The sequence below is a fragment of the Engraulis encrasicolus genome, chromosome 21 (assembly GCF_034702125.1).
Source record: "Engraulis encrasicolus isolate BLACKSEA-1 chromosome 21, IST_EnEncr_1.0, whole genome shotgun sequence".
Lineage (NCBI taxonomy): Eukaryota > Metazoa > Chordata > Actinopteri > Clupeiformes > Engraulidae > Engraulis > Engraulis encrasicolus.
Window position 1 is genome coordinate 38,392,401 of NC_085877.1, and position 13,803 is coordinate 38,406,203.

Genomic DNA, 13,803 nt, shown 5'->3' on the forward strand with positions numbered 1-13,803 from the left:
TAGCGACATATTCCCTCTTTTAACTTGTCTTAAAGCAAGGCAACGGCTTACATGAAAAATAAGACACTTTACCACCTGTATAAACCCCACACAACGATTTTAACTGTATTAAGCCCCAAAATAGTGGCATACCCCTTTAAGAAGTAGTGAGATAATGGAATTGTAAGAGGGTCTTTTAATAGCACTGTTGATAATCTTTAATTCAATATTGCACAATCGTAAGAGCATACTACAGAAAAAGATACCCTCAAACCACAACGTTTCTCACCGACATGCAGACGCAATGACTCTGGTTGCATTGACAACTACCCTTACGCCGTCCTTGATTGATGTTGCCCTTCAGAGAGAGAGGGAAAATAGCACATATGGTTTCATATTTCAACATGATTTTCTTCAAAATTCCAAATTTTGATAGTAGCTTCCTAAAATTAAGTATTCTTGCTGATGTATAGCCTTGGTTAGCCTAAACATTTGAAGGAAATAATTCATCATGGAAATTATACCACTCAATATGATTAAATAGTTTGCTCCAAAAGATAAAGAGGAAAAACAGAACAGTATCCAGTGTTCGGTATGTGATGAACTTTTCATATTGACCAAGTGTTCCTGCCTAAGGGCCAAAACATACCAAGGCGGAACGGTTGCAGGACGAACGCGGTCTTTCTGCTTATTTTCTGCCGGCGTGTTTTTCTCTGCCTTTCACACTGACAGCGTCGACATGAGTGGCCAGTCCTGTTCAAAACCCTCCCCACAGCCAAAGCTAGCATGCTACTCTGCCATTCATTTAAATGGGACACCGCCGTTCGCCGGCGTGAAAAATACGCTCGAGTTCTATTTTCCAAATGCAGCGCTGCGCCCGCGCCGCTGACGCTCAACTACCACCGGTTGGTGTGTAAGTGGCTAGGGTAGCATTTGACCCCCCTGAAATCTGATTGGCTACCCCAAGTGCTCCCCCAGAAAATGGACAGTAGCCCCGCCCACTCGCGTTACACGAAGCGCATAGATCGCCCAAATGAAGAAAGGACAACCATTTTCCCCACACACATTTTGATGCAAGTTTGTGTACACACCACCCTCGTGAATTTGGGCATATGGGTACCATTCGAAAGCTTAGAATGGCATCTGTCTAGTGGTATGCATAGGAACTCTCTGTGTTGTACGGTCTGACGGCAATGTGAATGGCAGATGTGTGCTTTTCCATCCTCAAGAAGAAAAGCATTAGAAAAATAACAACTTATTTCAGTCCAGACTCATTTCGTTATCCTTTTAATGGAAAGTGAGCTGTGTGCCATTTAAGATTTTCCAGTACTATATAATGCTCTATATCCCATGTGATAAATCAATAGATTCGTTTTTGGTGGTAAATGAAAGTAGCTTCATGATTAATTCCTGTGAATTCAACTCAAACCTCATGTCTAAAGTCCAAATATTCACTGGCATATGCTAATTGCTGTCTTTGTGTTGGAATAGACTATATGCTAATGAGTATTTTCAAAAGAATGTCCGTATAGCACCTATAGCATTGTTATATGTGTGAATTGTAGCAAGTTCTTAGCAGCATTGCAACATTACAGTGACTGGACTTTAGTATGGAAGTAACTCTTTAATGTGCAGTGTGAGTTCAATTTGAACTTTGAAATTTGAAATTACATAAAAACACAGATGGTAGAAAATAATTTGATTAACTCTCAGACACCTAAGCATTCATTTCCTTTCAACCTAATTTTACTAAGTCTCTTTTCTGAGAATTCTGTAGAAACGCTGAAAATCTGCAATAGGGCTTCAGTGAAACACTTATCTTTATCATCTCAAATCACTATATGATTCTCGTATACACAAACACAGATAGCCTACAGGTGTACAGTACACACCTGTCTGTGTATTCCAATGGCTTAGCACCCAGGTATTAGGCATTTCCTTCCAAATAAGAGCAGCCCTTCATATCACTTTTCTAAAAAACGTATGTTTCCCACATTTCTGGCACATCTACATATTAAATAATTACTTCTACAATGGTTAAAATGTATTCAGAAAAGACAGCTAGTAGTATACAAAAATGGCCATGTTTTTACTTGGAATGTGATCTTTTCTATACTATTTTCTCTCCGGAAATGACTGTGTGGTGTTGGGATATGTAGGCCTAATTTGAGTTAAGTTCAGTCAATGTAAGGCACTATATAGTTCTTTGTAAAACAAAACAAACATCAAAAAATCATTTTTGACATAATAGGAGACCTAAAACTTAAGGGTGCAGTTATAGGGTGCACAGCGGGTGTTATGGTTGCCAAATCTGACCAATGACTACCAACCCAAAAATACTAAAAAGAACACCTTAAGAATAAAATCCTGCCAGAATTAAACAGAAGTCTTGATTTATATGAACACAAATCTACAGAATATGTATCTGCCCAAAGCCCTTCTTTAACCCATAGATGACCATCGGAAACCGCTCAATCTGGTAACACTCACAGGTGTCATAAGAACCCGAGAAAATCATTCTCTTTATCTATTCTATAGAGTTTGAGTGTTTTTTTTCTTTGTGTAAGAGCATGCCCCTGTGAAATTCATGTGGCTACCCCATTGCTCCCCCAAGAATAAATGTCTGGTTCCGCCACTGGTAAGGACAGATATGTTTCAATGTATTTTCACCAACGCCAGTAAAAAATGTGGCCGTTCCGCGACGCTTTACCGCCCTTGTGTGTAAGACCCCTTACACCTGCACTTGAATAACTGAAGTGTTGTGCGCATGGACTTTCATGCACTTTGAAGATTAAATTGTGTCGTGTTAAAATGAAGACAATTTGAAATGCCCAAGGCAGAGAGACACATTCAGGACTCAGGAGACAGAGAAAAGACAACTAAAGGAGGCAGGCAAAAGCACACATGTGCAGAGTTGGCAGCAGAAAAGAAACATGTGAGGCAGATACTTTGGAGCAGCACTATAAAGATGACACTGTTGGCTAATTGATCAATCATCTTCATATTTTAGCCTAACGTAGCCCCTTAATGCACGCCGTACCTCCTGTGGCACGCTGTAATAGACATTGAAAGTTAACTACTATAGTACTACACCACTATGACAGTGCATGGGGTCTTTAGTAACAGGCGACATTACCACTTGGTCATTGCCATTCTGGTAACAGCTCATTTACAATGCCGTGTCTTATGGGGTTAATTACATTTCTCATAACTTCATTACATTTAAGATGAGGAGCAGCCAAAAATCTGCACACACAAGGAAGATGTGTATCAGGGGGAGGCATGCGGCCAGGGTTGCCAGATGATGCTGATGATTTCCAGCCCAAAAAATGTTCAAAACCCGCCTAGAAGCTATGGCAAAAATAGGGCGGGTTTTTCCAGCTAAATGCCATTTTTCCCTGCACACGGCCATCCTAAGCAGCCCAGTTGGGCGGGAAACAGCCCAATCTGGCAACACTGCATGTCCAGTCAGGGCTAAACATGGGACAAATTGCAATAGTAATGGTTTCTACTTTTTAGTGATTCTTAAACCACCTTGTATCACTCATAGCAAGTCTACCAATTTGTATTCAGTGGGTAGATTTGCCTTTAATTTGTCCATAGGATGACATGAGGCGAATATTACGAAAATAGGGCAAAAATATAAACTTTGAAATAACGAAACATTCACAGTTAGTAATGCACATTAAGACAAATATTTTTGTAATGCAAGTTTTCTGAAAGTGAAAGTGTTATGAAAATATGTGCAGATAAGATCTAATATACTGAAATATGTGGTAATCTGTGGTAAGATTAGATTAGATTAGATAACACTTTATTGTCTGTTACACACGAAACAGAAAATTGTCTTTGGTGTGGCTTAAGTGATTCTCACAGGCATTAGACAAGACCAAACAGACTTGCAATGTAGAATAATGTATAGGTCTTTGTGTATGTTTTGTATTTGTGTAATTAGGTAAGATGATAGACACCTTAATTCCCTTTGGTATTAATAAAAATACTTTATTGTACTCTATGAAGCAAATTGCAATAGTAATGGTTCATATATTATTCTTGAGACAGGCTGTGACAACAGAGAAAGGAGACATGAGCAAGAGAATGAGAGAATGGAGAGTATAGCTTCAGAAAAGGAGGATGATGAAAAGTCTGAAGAGTTTGGCAGAATCTACAGAATTTTTTGAGTAGGTTGACTACGTATAGTTTACAACTTGCTGTTGATGTCGCTGTTGCTGTTGTTTCTTTATCGAGTGGGGGACTTTCTTCAGGTCACAGCAGCTGCCCTTCAAGATTCATGTGCATATCCCTGATCAGTGTTGCCAGATGGAAAATGCTGAATTATCGGACCAAAACCTCATGATTATCATTTTGGGAACTTTTGGGTGGAAATTATCAAGGCATCTAAATGAACTGAATGAAAACTCTGAAATGATTGTACATCATGTTTTTTTAAACGTACAGAGGACAAAATGGACAATATTATGGAAGGCCTACAAATATGATGATTATCGTACATCTGGCAACACTGTCTCTGATGCTTCTGATACCTACAATAACATAACTTCACTCTGCCCTCTTTTAATAGTCTCAGGTGCCCCACTTTTTGTAACTTCATTTAAAGACAATCTGATTCAATTCTCACATTCTCAACAGGTTTTCAGAATTAGTTTTAGAATAGGGCTGGCTGATCTTATGCTCTTCCCCTACAACTGTTCAGTACATCACAAACACCCCAGTAGAGACTTGATTTGTTAACTTTTGAAATACGTGAAGCTCAATGACCACCACATCCACATGAGTACTGTATGAAAATACAAACATTGTCAGTGACAAACTGTCAGTGGAAGTTCTGATGTTCTTACCATTTTCTGTTGTTTATGCCCCCAAATCCAACGATGCAAAGAAAGTGTCAACTGTGTGATGGCAATACAGAAAGTAAAACCGTCAAGTCTTTTGGCAACAAGTCTTACTGAAATGAATAATATTGTCCTTACAGGTCAAAGTCCTCTTTTATTGCGCAAGCACTTACAGTAACACGGTCAAGCGATAATGCAGTCATCCACTGCAGTGTGTCATACAGGGGTAGACTGGGGGAGAAATAGGGCCCAGGCACTTTTGGCTTCAAGGGGCCCCTCATAATTAGCTACGCAGAACTCACTCGCCGGTGGTCCCTGCACCCTCATGGGCCCCTATTTTCAGAAATGTAACCCCCCCCCAAAAAAAAACACCATTGGCCTATCTAAAAATAAGGGACCACGAGGGTACGGGGCCCACCGGGAAATGCCCGCTATACCAGATGGCCAGTCCAGCCTTAGTGCCCTATGTTTTATATGTCTGACTGTGCCTCATGTATGATGCCAGTGAGTGTGACGCAAGTAAAATTGCCCCACAGCAAAGAAAGTGAAATTGAAACCCCATGGGGAAACTCCAACTCCCATTGTCATTGTGACACATTACTCCACAGCACACAAGTGAACACTGCACACTGCACAGAAATGAAATTGCATTTATGCCTCACCTGTGCAAGGGGCAGCCCTCAATGGCTCCTCTAGGGAGCAGTGCGGCGGAATGGTACCATGGTCAGGATACCTCAGTCATGGAGGAGAATGGGGGAGAGCACTGGTTGATTACTCCCCCCACCAACCTGGCAGAGTCAAACCGGCAACTTTTGGGCCACAAGTCTGATGCCCTAACCGCTTACACGTGACTGCCCATAAAGTTCGAACTAATTGCATTCTCCACAGAAGTCAAATCAAGTCAAGTGAACTTTATTGTCAAAGATCTACAGGTATGTAACAGGCCCTACCCTACATTACTACCCGGGCGATACGTATTCGATTCCTGTCAGGGTCATTTGCAAGTCCTTCCCCGTCTCTCTGTCCCCTGTCCCAATTTAAGTATCTCACTAGTGAATTCTATACATTAGTTACAGGTATGCCATGAAATAAGGTTATGCTATTTTTGTCTCTTATGGGATATTGGGTTTTTGTCAGGAGTACCTTTCCTTTCCCCCAGTACTCCTACTGTAATTCGACCTTTAGTGTGACTGTAACCTACCCAATGTACTCAGGGCTGAATAAAAGCACAGGCCATACAGTATATGGCTGCAGCCTAGGGGGCCCCACCTGCAGGGGGCCCCCGATTAGTCAAAAATTGCAGAATTGTGACAAGATGCAATATTTAAAAAACCATCTGGCATGTCGAGTACAGTTTTAACACCTTGGCAGACATATTACTCATTATATACGTTCGCAGACATATTATCCTTAAGACCTTGTAATTATGACACCGTCAATGTAATTTTGTCACGAAATATGCCTTCGAGGGGGCCTACAGCAAACTTATAGCCAAGGGGCTCATGGTCATCTTAATCCGGCCCTGAATGCACTGTGTGCAGTGCTCCAGAGACACCAGTGGGACAAGAGAGATTCCTCTGAGCTTTAGTGTACGGCAGGGGCGGAGCTACAGGCGGGGCGAGCAGGGCATTTGCCCCTGGTCCCAGGGCCCTCTCGTATTAGTGGTGGGGGCCCTATTATGACCTTGGCAGGCTGTATGGAGGGCCCCATCAGTGTTGTGCTCTGGGGCCCTGTGTGCAATTGTTCTGCCACTGGTGTACAGTATAAGCCAACCAGAGCCACACATGGCCTTACAGTAGTGTAATGGTGGAGTAGTGGTGATGGGGGGGGTTATATAAGTAAAGCAGTAGAGCAGAGGACACATTAATCATTGCTTAGAAAGCCCGCTCATCCAGCCTCACCTCACCACCCCCACGCTCCCACACTCCCACACCCACCCTCACCTCACCACCCCCACGCTCCCACACTCCCACGCTCCCTCCTGTCCAACAGCACACCCACCCTCACCTCACCACCCCCACACTCCCACGCTCACCCACCCACCCTCACCTCACCGCCCCCACACTCCCACACTCCCTCCTGTCCAACAGCACACCCACCCTCACCTCACCACTCCCATGCTCACCCACCCTCACCTCACCACCCCCACACTCCCACGCTCACCCATCCAGCCTCACCTCACCACCCCCACGCTCCCACACTCCCACACTCCCTCCTGTCCTACGGCACACAGGCAACGCTGAGCAGATGTGGGGATACACTCTAGAGAGAGGGGGAGAGAGAGAGAGAGAGAGAGAGAGAGAGAGAGAGAGAGAGAGAGATACAGCATACAGTACAAGTAATCACAATGTTCATACTATTTTTATGTACACTTTTCCCACCCATCATATACATTATGTAGGCTGCATACACACACACACACACACACACACACACAGGTGTGTTTAGCCCTCTAAATTGGATATATATAAAGGTGCACCATGTAAGCCAGAGTAGGTTTTGCAACTACATACCGCATTGAAACTGGGCTCTCTACTGCTATATTATAGCCTCCTAATATTTACTAGTATGAACAAAGTACAGTAAATTTTGCAGCTAAAAATGTCTATTTCTGGGAATTCTAAATGGTGCGCCATGGAGAAGACCCCCCGTTTCATATATGAAAAAATACATTTTACCAGTCATAATGAATACTTAGAATTTGATGGTGGTGGTAAGTAGTCATGGAATAGGTACCACTTATGAATGGGCAGCATGAATTTTGGAAATAAACCACTAAAAACATTAGACGGTGCACCTTTAAAACTGGAGTTTTGAAATGCACTCAGTTTACATGTAAATGAGAAGCCCAAACTAATGCGTTTTCAAAAATATCCTCATACGTTTAAACAGCTTCTTAAAGGGTTTATGAAACGAAAACAAAGTAAAGGAATTTGACCATTTCCAGGACAGATTCTGAAAGTTCTAAGCCTTGTGAATAAAATGGGATATTGTCTGGGTGATATTTTGTCCTAAAAGTCATGTTAAAACGTTCCCAAAAAGTGTTATGTTTACTTTTTTTCGCGACATGCAAATTTTATGCAAATGATATGCGTGACATAGAAGGGGAAAGTTCACCTCATTCCACCTTGTTCAGATCAATGGCGGCTAGTACCAAAACAAAGCGCAGTGTCAAGCAGTGTGTTGCTGGAGGGCCGAACGGTGCCGGCTGCAAAAATGGCTACTTGACTGAAGGAATATCTTTGCACAAGTTCCCTTCTGTGAAGAATGATGGAACTGTGGCTGACAAGGAGAAGGCTAAAACAAGCTAGGGCTCTGTGGATCCAATTCGTATGCAGGCACCATCGTGGTTTTGAAGCAAGCTCGTGGTCACTGTTGTGCTCGGCACATTTCCACCCCTCGTGCTTCACCACAAATGTGGAGATCGCGGGCATGGCTGGACTAAAGAGAATGCTATTGCCTCAAGCAGTTCCAACAATTGACATCGCCGGCGTGCAGACTGAAACTGCCCCTGTAGCCTAACTGCTCGGGCACGAAGACAGGTGAGTGCACTGCTTTGCTTTAGGCTACTCGTTTTACCTTGTCCATCTGCTTTGTATGTTGTTTTCAGGAAAGGGTAATGCACATTACATGCCAAACCGATGCGAATGCTCTCGGGATATGCACTTTTTGTTGATTGCCATTCAACTGGTCAATAAATTGGTTTTGGGAGGATATCCGCGCTTCAGCCTCCGTGGTGCTCTCGGTCGAGGACAGCCAACTCACAGACTGGGCTACTGCTTAGCGAATAAACGGAGATGCATATAGCGTAGGCCTACTTTGAAGCGTTTGATTGTTTGTTTTTAGTATTGTGGTGCACGTGTGGCTGACGTTTGGACACACCTCGTCCTCAGAGTCAGGCTGAGGGACACGCGACGCCTGTGACTTTGAGCACAAAAAATAATAATAATGATAAACGCTAAAAATATGTTGAGGACTCAGGCTATCTAGGGTGTTTTTCCAACAGCCTAATACCTCCGTTTTTTCTCTAGTTGATGATATTTTTGCATGTACATGCATTTCAATCACACTATATCGCGCAATTGAATCAAAATGCCCCCCATTTGTCAACAAATACACACGCCACGTCATCTTTGGGTCATGGCAAAGCGCCCTTAGCAACCGTCCGTAACCATAAACAAAACGAACTGTCAGGCTATGTCAACAATCGTCACTTCGCCTGTCAGACATGTCACTTTCTGCAGATGTATCAGTGCCTCTGAAATAGATTTGTGCTGCTGTTTTTTTTTCTCATGAGGTTGGATGTGTGGTTTTTCGACACGCTGATGTTTGTATCAGAATTTTGGTTCCTTTATAAGATGTGGGTCCATCAAATGTGTGTTGTTTTCTCAGATCGCCATACTAGCAAACCAGGGACTTTCCTCTATGACGTCACAGCCCAGCTCATTAGTCAAACCAAATTTCACAGAATTCACACTTTGAGTCGCCATTTTCACAAGTTCCTCCAGGATGATTGGGTTCAAAGTCTCATCGATGCTATCAGAAAAAACAAGGCTTTAATGGGAATGACCGTTTGTTTTCGTTTCATAACCTCTTTAAGGAAGCCAACACAGAGAATGAGATGTGAAATACTGTACAGTAAGTCAGGACATTCACAAGATTCATCTCACTGGACTAACTGTAAACACCTGCAGACCAATGCATGGATTGCACGAGTGGAACATGCACACACACGCACACACACACGCGCACACACACACACACACACACACACACACACACACACACACACACACACACACACACACACACACACACACACACACACACACACACACAAACCATCTCAATGCACAGTAAAGCATACTCACACACGCAGACATTCACACAAGCACGCATACAGTACACGCATACACACAAACACGCAAGCACAGGGGCTTAGCAACAAATTGTGGGCCCTATGTACCATCAGCTCCAATCGGAACCCCCAGCCATAAAGCAGACTGTGTGTGGGCAAACACATGGGGCCCTGGTGACTCACCTCGTGGTCACATTTTACCCCCCTGGTATGACACCCCTGTGCACTCCCACAAATAGGAGATTGCCATCCAGTGGTGTAGTCTACGTAGAACGCGGGTATACAGAGTAAACCCACTTCTAAATTTTAGGGATTTCAGTATACCCACTTAAAATTGATTGATCCATTGTTTTGAATAGCACAAATATATACAGTATACCCACTTCAAAAAAATGCTCAAATATACAGTATACCCACTATAAAAAAGTAGACTACACCACTGGTGCCATCCATAACATATCACGACTGACAACAATGGAGGAGAGCAGAGGGAAAAAGAATCTGGTGCCACACGGATGTCTATTTTCTGTGAATTATTTTTTCAGTGCAGTAAGACTAACGTTTCGACATGCGTCTTCATCAGAGTCCTCAGCTGATGAAGACGCATGTCGAAACGTTAGTCTTACTGCACTGAAAAAAATAAATAACAGAAAATAGACATCCGTGTGGCACCAGATTCTTTTTCCCTCTGCATTTAATATTTAGTCCTGCTCTGGTCGCACCGGATTGTCCAATTAGAAGCACGGAGGGCGTATTTCCTTTGTTTTTAACAATGGAGGAGAATTAGACATAAGGGATACTAGAGACACCCTGCGACGTGCAGAGAGATGTGAAGTCAAGAACTCAGGCTGGCATGTGGGAACTCAGGAACCTAATTCAGTTCACTGGACATTGCACACCTGCTATCTCATAGGAACGTACACACACACACACACACACACACACGCACGCACGCACGCACACACACACACACACACACACACACACACACACACACACACACATTTTTACCCATATCCCATTGATGTGTAAATGTTCAATATAAAACAATTTTCACACTAGAGACCAATAATTAAAAGTTGACACATTTCCCTGCATATTGAGCAAGACGCTTTGGCTGTTTTGGGAATAGGTGCCCTCACACCGCATGAATACTAATCGAGACTACATTACTTTTGGGAAATACACACACACACACACACACACACACACACACACACACACACACACACACACACACACACACACACACACACACACACACACACACACACACACACACACACACACACACACACACACACAAGCAAACATACACATACTTTAAAAAGGTAGTGTTGCTGCTACAATCAAAAAGAGGCATGTTTTCAGACATTGCTGCCCCACACACACACATCCACACCTCTAAAATGAGAATTTCATCCACCCTAATCACAAAGCTTGCACTGCAATTTGACAGTCAGAGGCAGGTCAGCAATAGCTATCTTACTGTGAAGGACTCATACAATTATCAACCTTTGGCACTGCCCTTACGATTCATTCGATTAGGATTCGGGAGGTAACGATTTGATTCAAATCGATTCAATCTGATTCTACGATGCATTACATTTGTACTGAAAGCAACAACTATTTTTTCCATCAGTCTTGAGGCAATACAAGCAGTCAGATACTTACTGAACAACATTTTATTGGCTGTTGTGTGTATTAGTCCTGCAGTTTGAAGTGCTTTAATTTAATGTACAGATAATTTGCTATGGAAATGCCCTTGGAAGTAATTGAAACTTGAAAAAAAGATGCTGCATCGATTATGGCATTTGCTGAATCGATTATAGAGTTGTATTGCCCCACATTGTGATGCACTGCCGAAACGATTATTGTTGACACCACTAACAGCCAGACAATCAAATATTGCAGCTGACTTTCTCACATTTGGCAAAGTGTTAAGTCTTGCAGATTTCTCAATTACTTTTTTCTCTCCAAGAATCTCCGTGTTGTCACATTAGCTTCACAGATTTTCAGTACCTGTTCCCATGGCTGTTGACAGCTTTGGTTGGACACATTTCCTTCTCAAAATATGCGAAGTGAGAGCAGATTTGCATACTGGAAAAAGACACTAAGGTCAACCACAAGGAGTTTTTTTTATTCTTTTTTTCTGAGAGCAGAGTACAGCAGACGTTTCAGGGTTCTGCCTTCATCAGTGCTCTCAGCCTCTGTGCTCACCTTCTCGAAATGTGCTCTCAAGCACGTGCCTGTAGTCAGGGCTGGCGCTAGACATAAGCAGAGTACGCAGAGTGCTTAGGGCACCAAACAGTGCTTGGGGCACCAATCACCTTTCCTCCAAAATTGGGGCCTCTTAAATTGAGATTGACTGAAAAACATCATGAAAAAAATATTGAATGACATTACAAAGCACAAATCTATTAGTTAGTATATTATTATTATCAATATTATTATAGTAAGCTTAATTATGAGGGGGGCCTCCTGACCAGTTAAGCTTGGGGCCTACAAAACCTCAGCGGCGGCCCTGCCGGTCGTAGACAGTAGACTGCACTTTAAAAACATACTGTAGGAGGAGGAGATACATTTTCTCAGCGCGACCTGGCTGACCTTGGTGAGTGCAGCCTCTTGTTCAATCATAGTCAACGCGCCCTCGACTGTGAAACATGTTTGCATTAGCGCAGTATGCTACAGTGCCATCGCCATGGCTGACCTGTGCTCACACATCATGCACGAGATGGCTGAAATGCAGAGGTCGCACATTTTTGTGTGCAGTGTGTGTGTGTGTGTGTGTGTGTGTGTGTGTGTGTGTGTGTGTGTGTGTGTGTGTGTGTGTGTGTGTGTGTGTGTGTGTGTGTGCCGTGGCAACCTATACAGTAAATGCCCCACACTATACAATTGTACAGTGTGTGTGTGTGCAGTGGCTAACTATACCAGTGGTTTTCAAAGTGGGGGCCGGGGACCCCTAGGGGGCCGCAAGGAGGTGCTAGGGGGGGCCACGGCAGGATGGCAGGAAAAGTATAGCACAACAAAAGATGAATTATTGAATGAACTGAATAACATGCCACGAAATAACACAAAAATAAGCTAAACAAAACAATATTCCTATTCCTATTGATATTATTTTATATCCTAGTGGGACACTGCCTCAGGCCCTCCACTATGGTTGTGAAAGGGGGTCCACAGAAAAGATAGTGTGGCGCGACCCATGTAAGGGGGGTCTTGGCTGGAATGCACTGGTATATGGGGGGCCATATGGATAAGTTTGGGAACCCCTGAACTATACATCCAGTGTAAAGAACAGATGAGGGCTTTTACACAGTGTTGCCAGGTTGGCCAGTTTCCCGCCCAATTGGGAATTTTAGAAATCAACAGAATTTAAATTGTTAAATAGGGTGGGAATTAGTAGTCTGATTATCATCGACTGTCAAATCTCTTTGAGACTTGGTCTGACCAAGAGCATAACAATTAACAATTCCCAAACGGCATGGTTGACCCGCCTCCCTTGGTTTGCTACTGGTTGTTTGCTACTGGTTGTGGGAGGAGTTCCTGATTTTTCTGGAGCTCAGAAACAATATTTGTATTGCTCCTGGCCAGACTAGTGTGATGTATGTCGCCTACGGCACCCGTACCATGTCTTTACATCATGTGACGAACTTTCAGTAAAGATCGCAGTACGTCTCAACCTGTGTTGTGTTTGGTCTTTGATCTCTGGCGTCCATACCTTACAACTAGAAGCAATGCTGAAGGTGTTGCGTCACTAGGAGGTCGTGGCCTGGCTAGGAATTTAGTGCCTCCAGGCGTTTTGGGCTGGAAATAATCAGTTAGACTCCCTGCTCCTGTAGCCCAAACGTCTTTCTGACTCCTGCAATTTGTGAATTAAAAATACAAGAAGAACCACCAGAGTGCTGTCTACTCCCTATTCTGCTTTGACCAAGAGGCACCAAAACGCGACATGGCGGGGTTTATGTGACAAAAATAACCTACATAAACCACAAATGTTTCCTTGATGTAAGGGTGAAGGATTAGGTTCAAGGACCCTCTGCTTGCTCTGTACAGAATTCCTCGTCAAGTCACTGTGTTACTATTTCATAAAAGTAAATAAAAGGAAAGAGT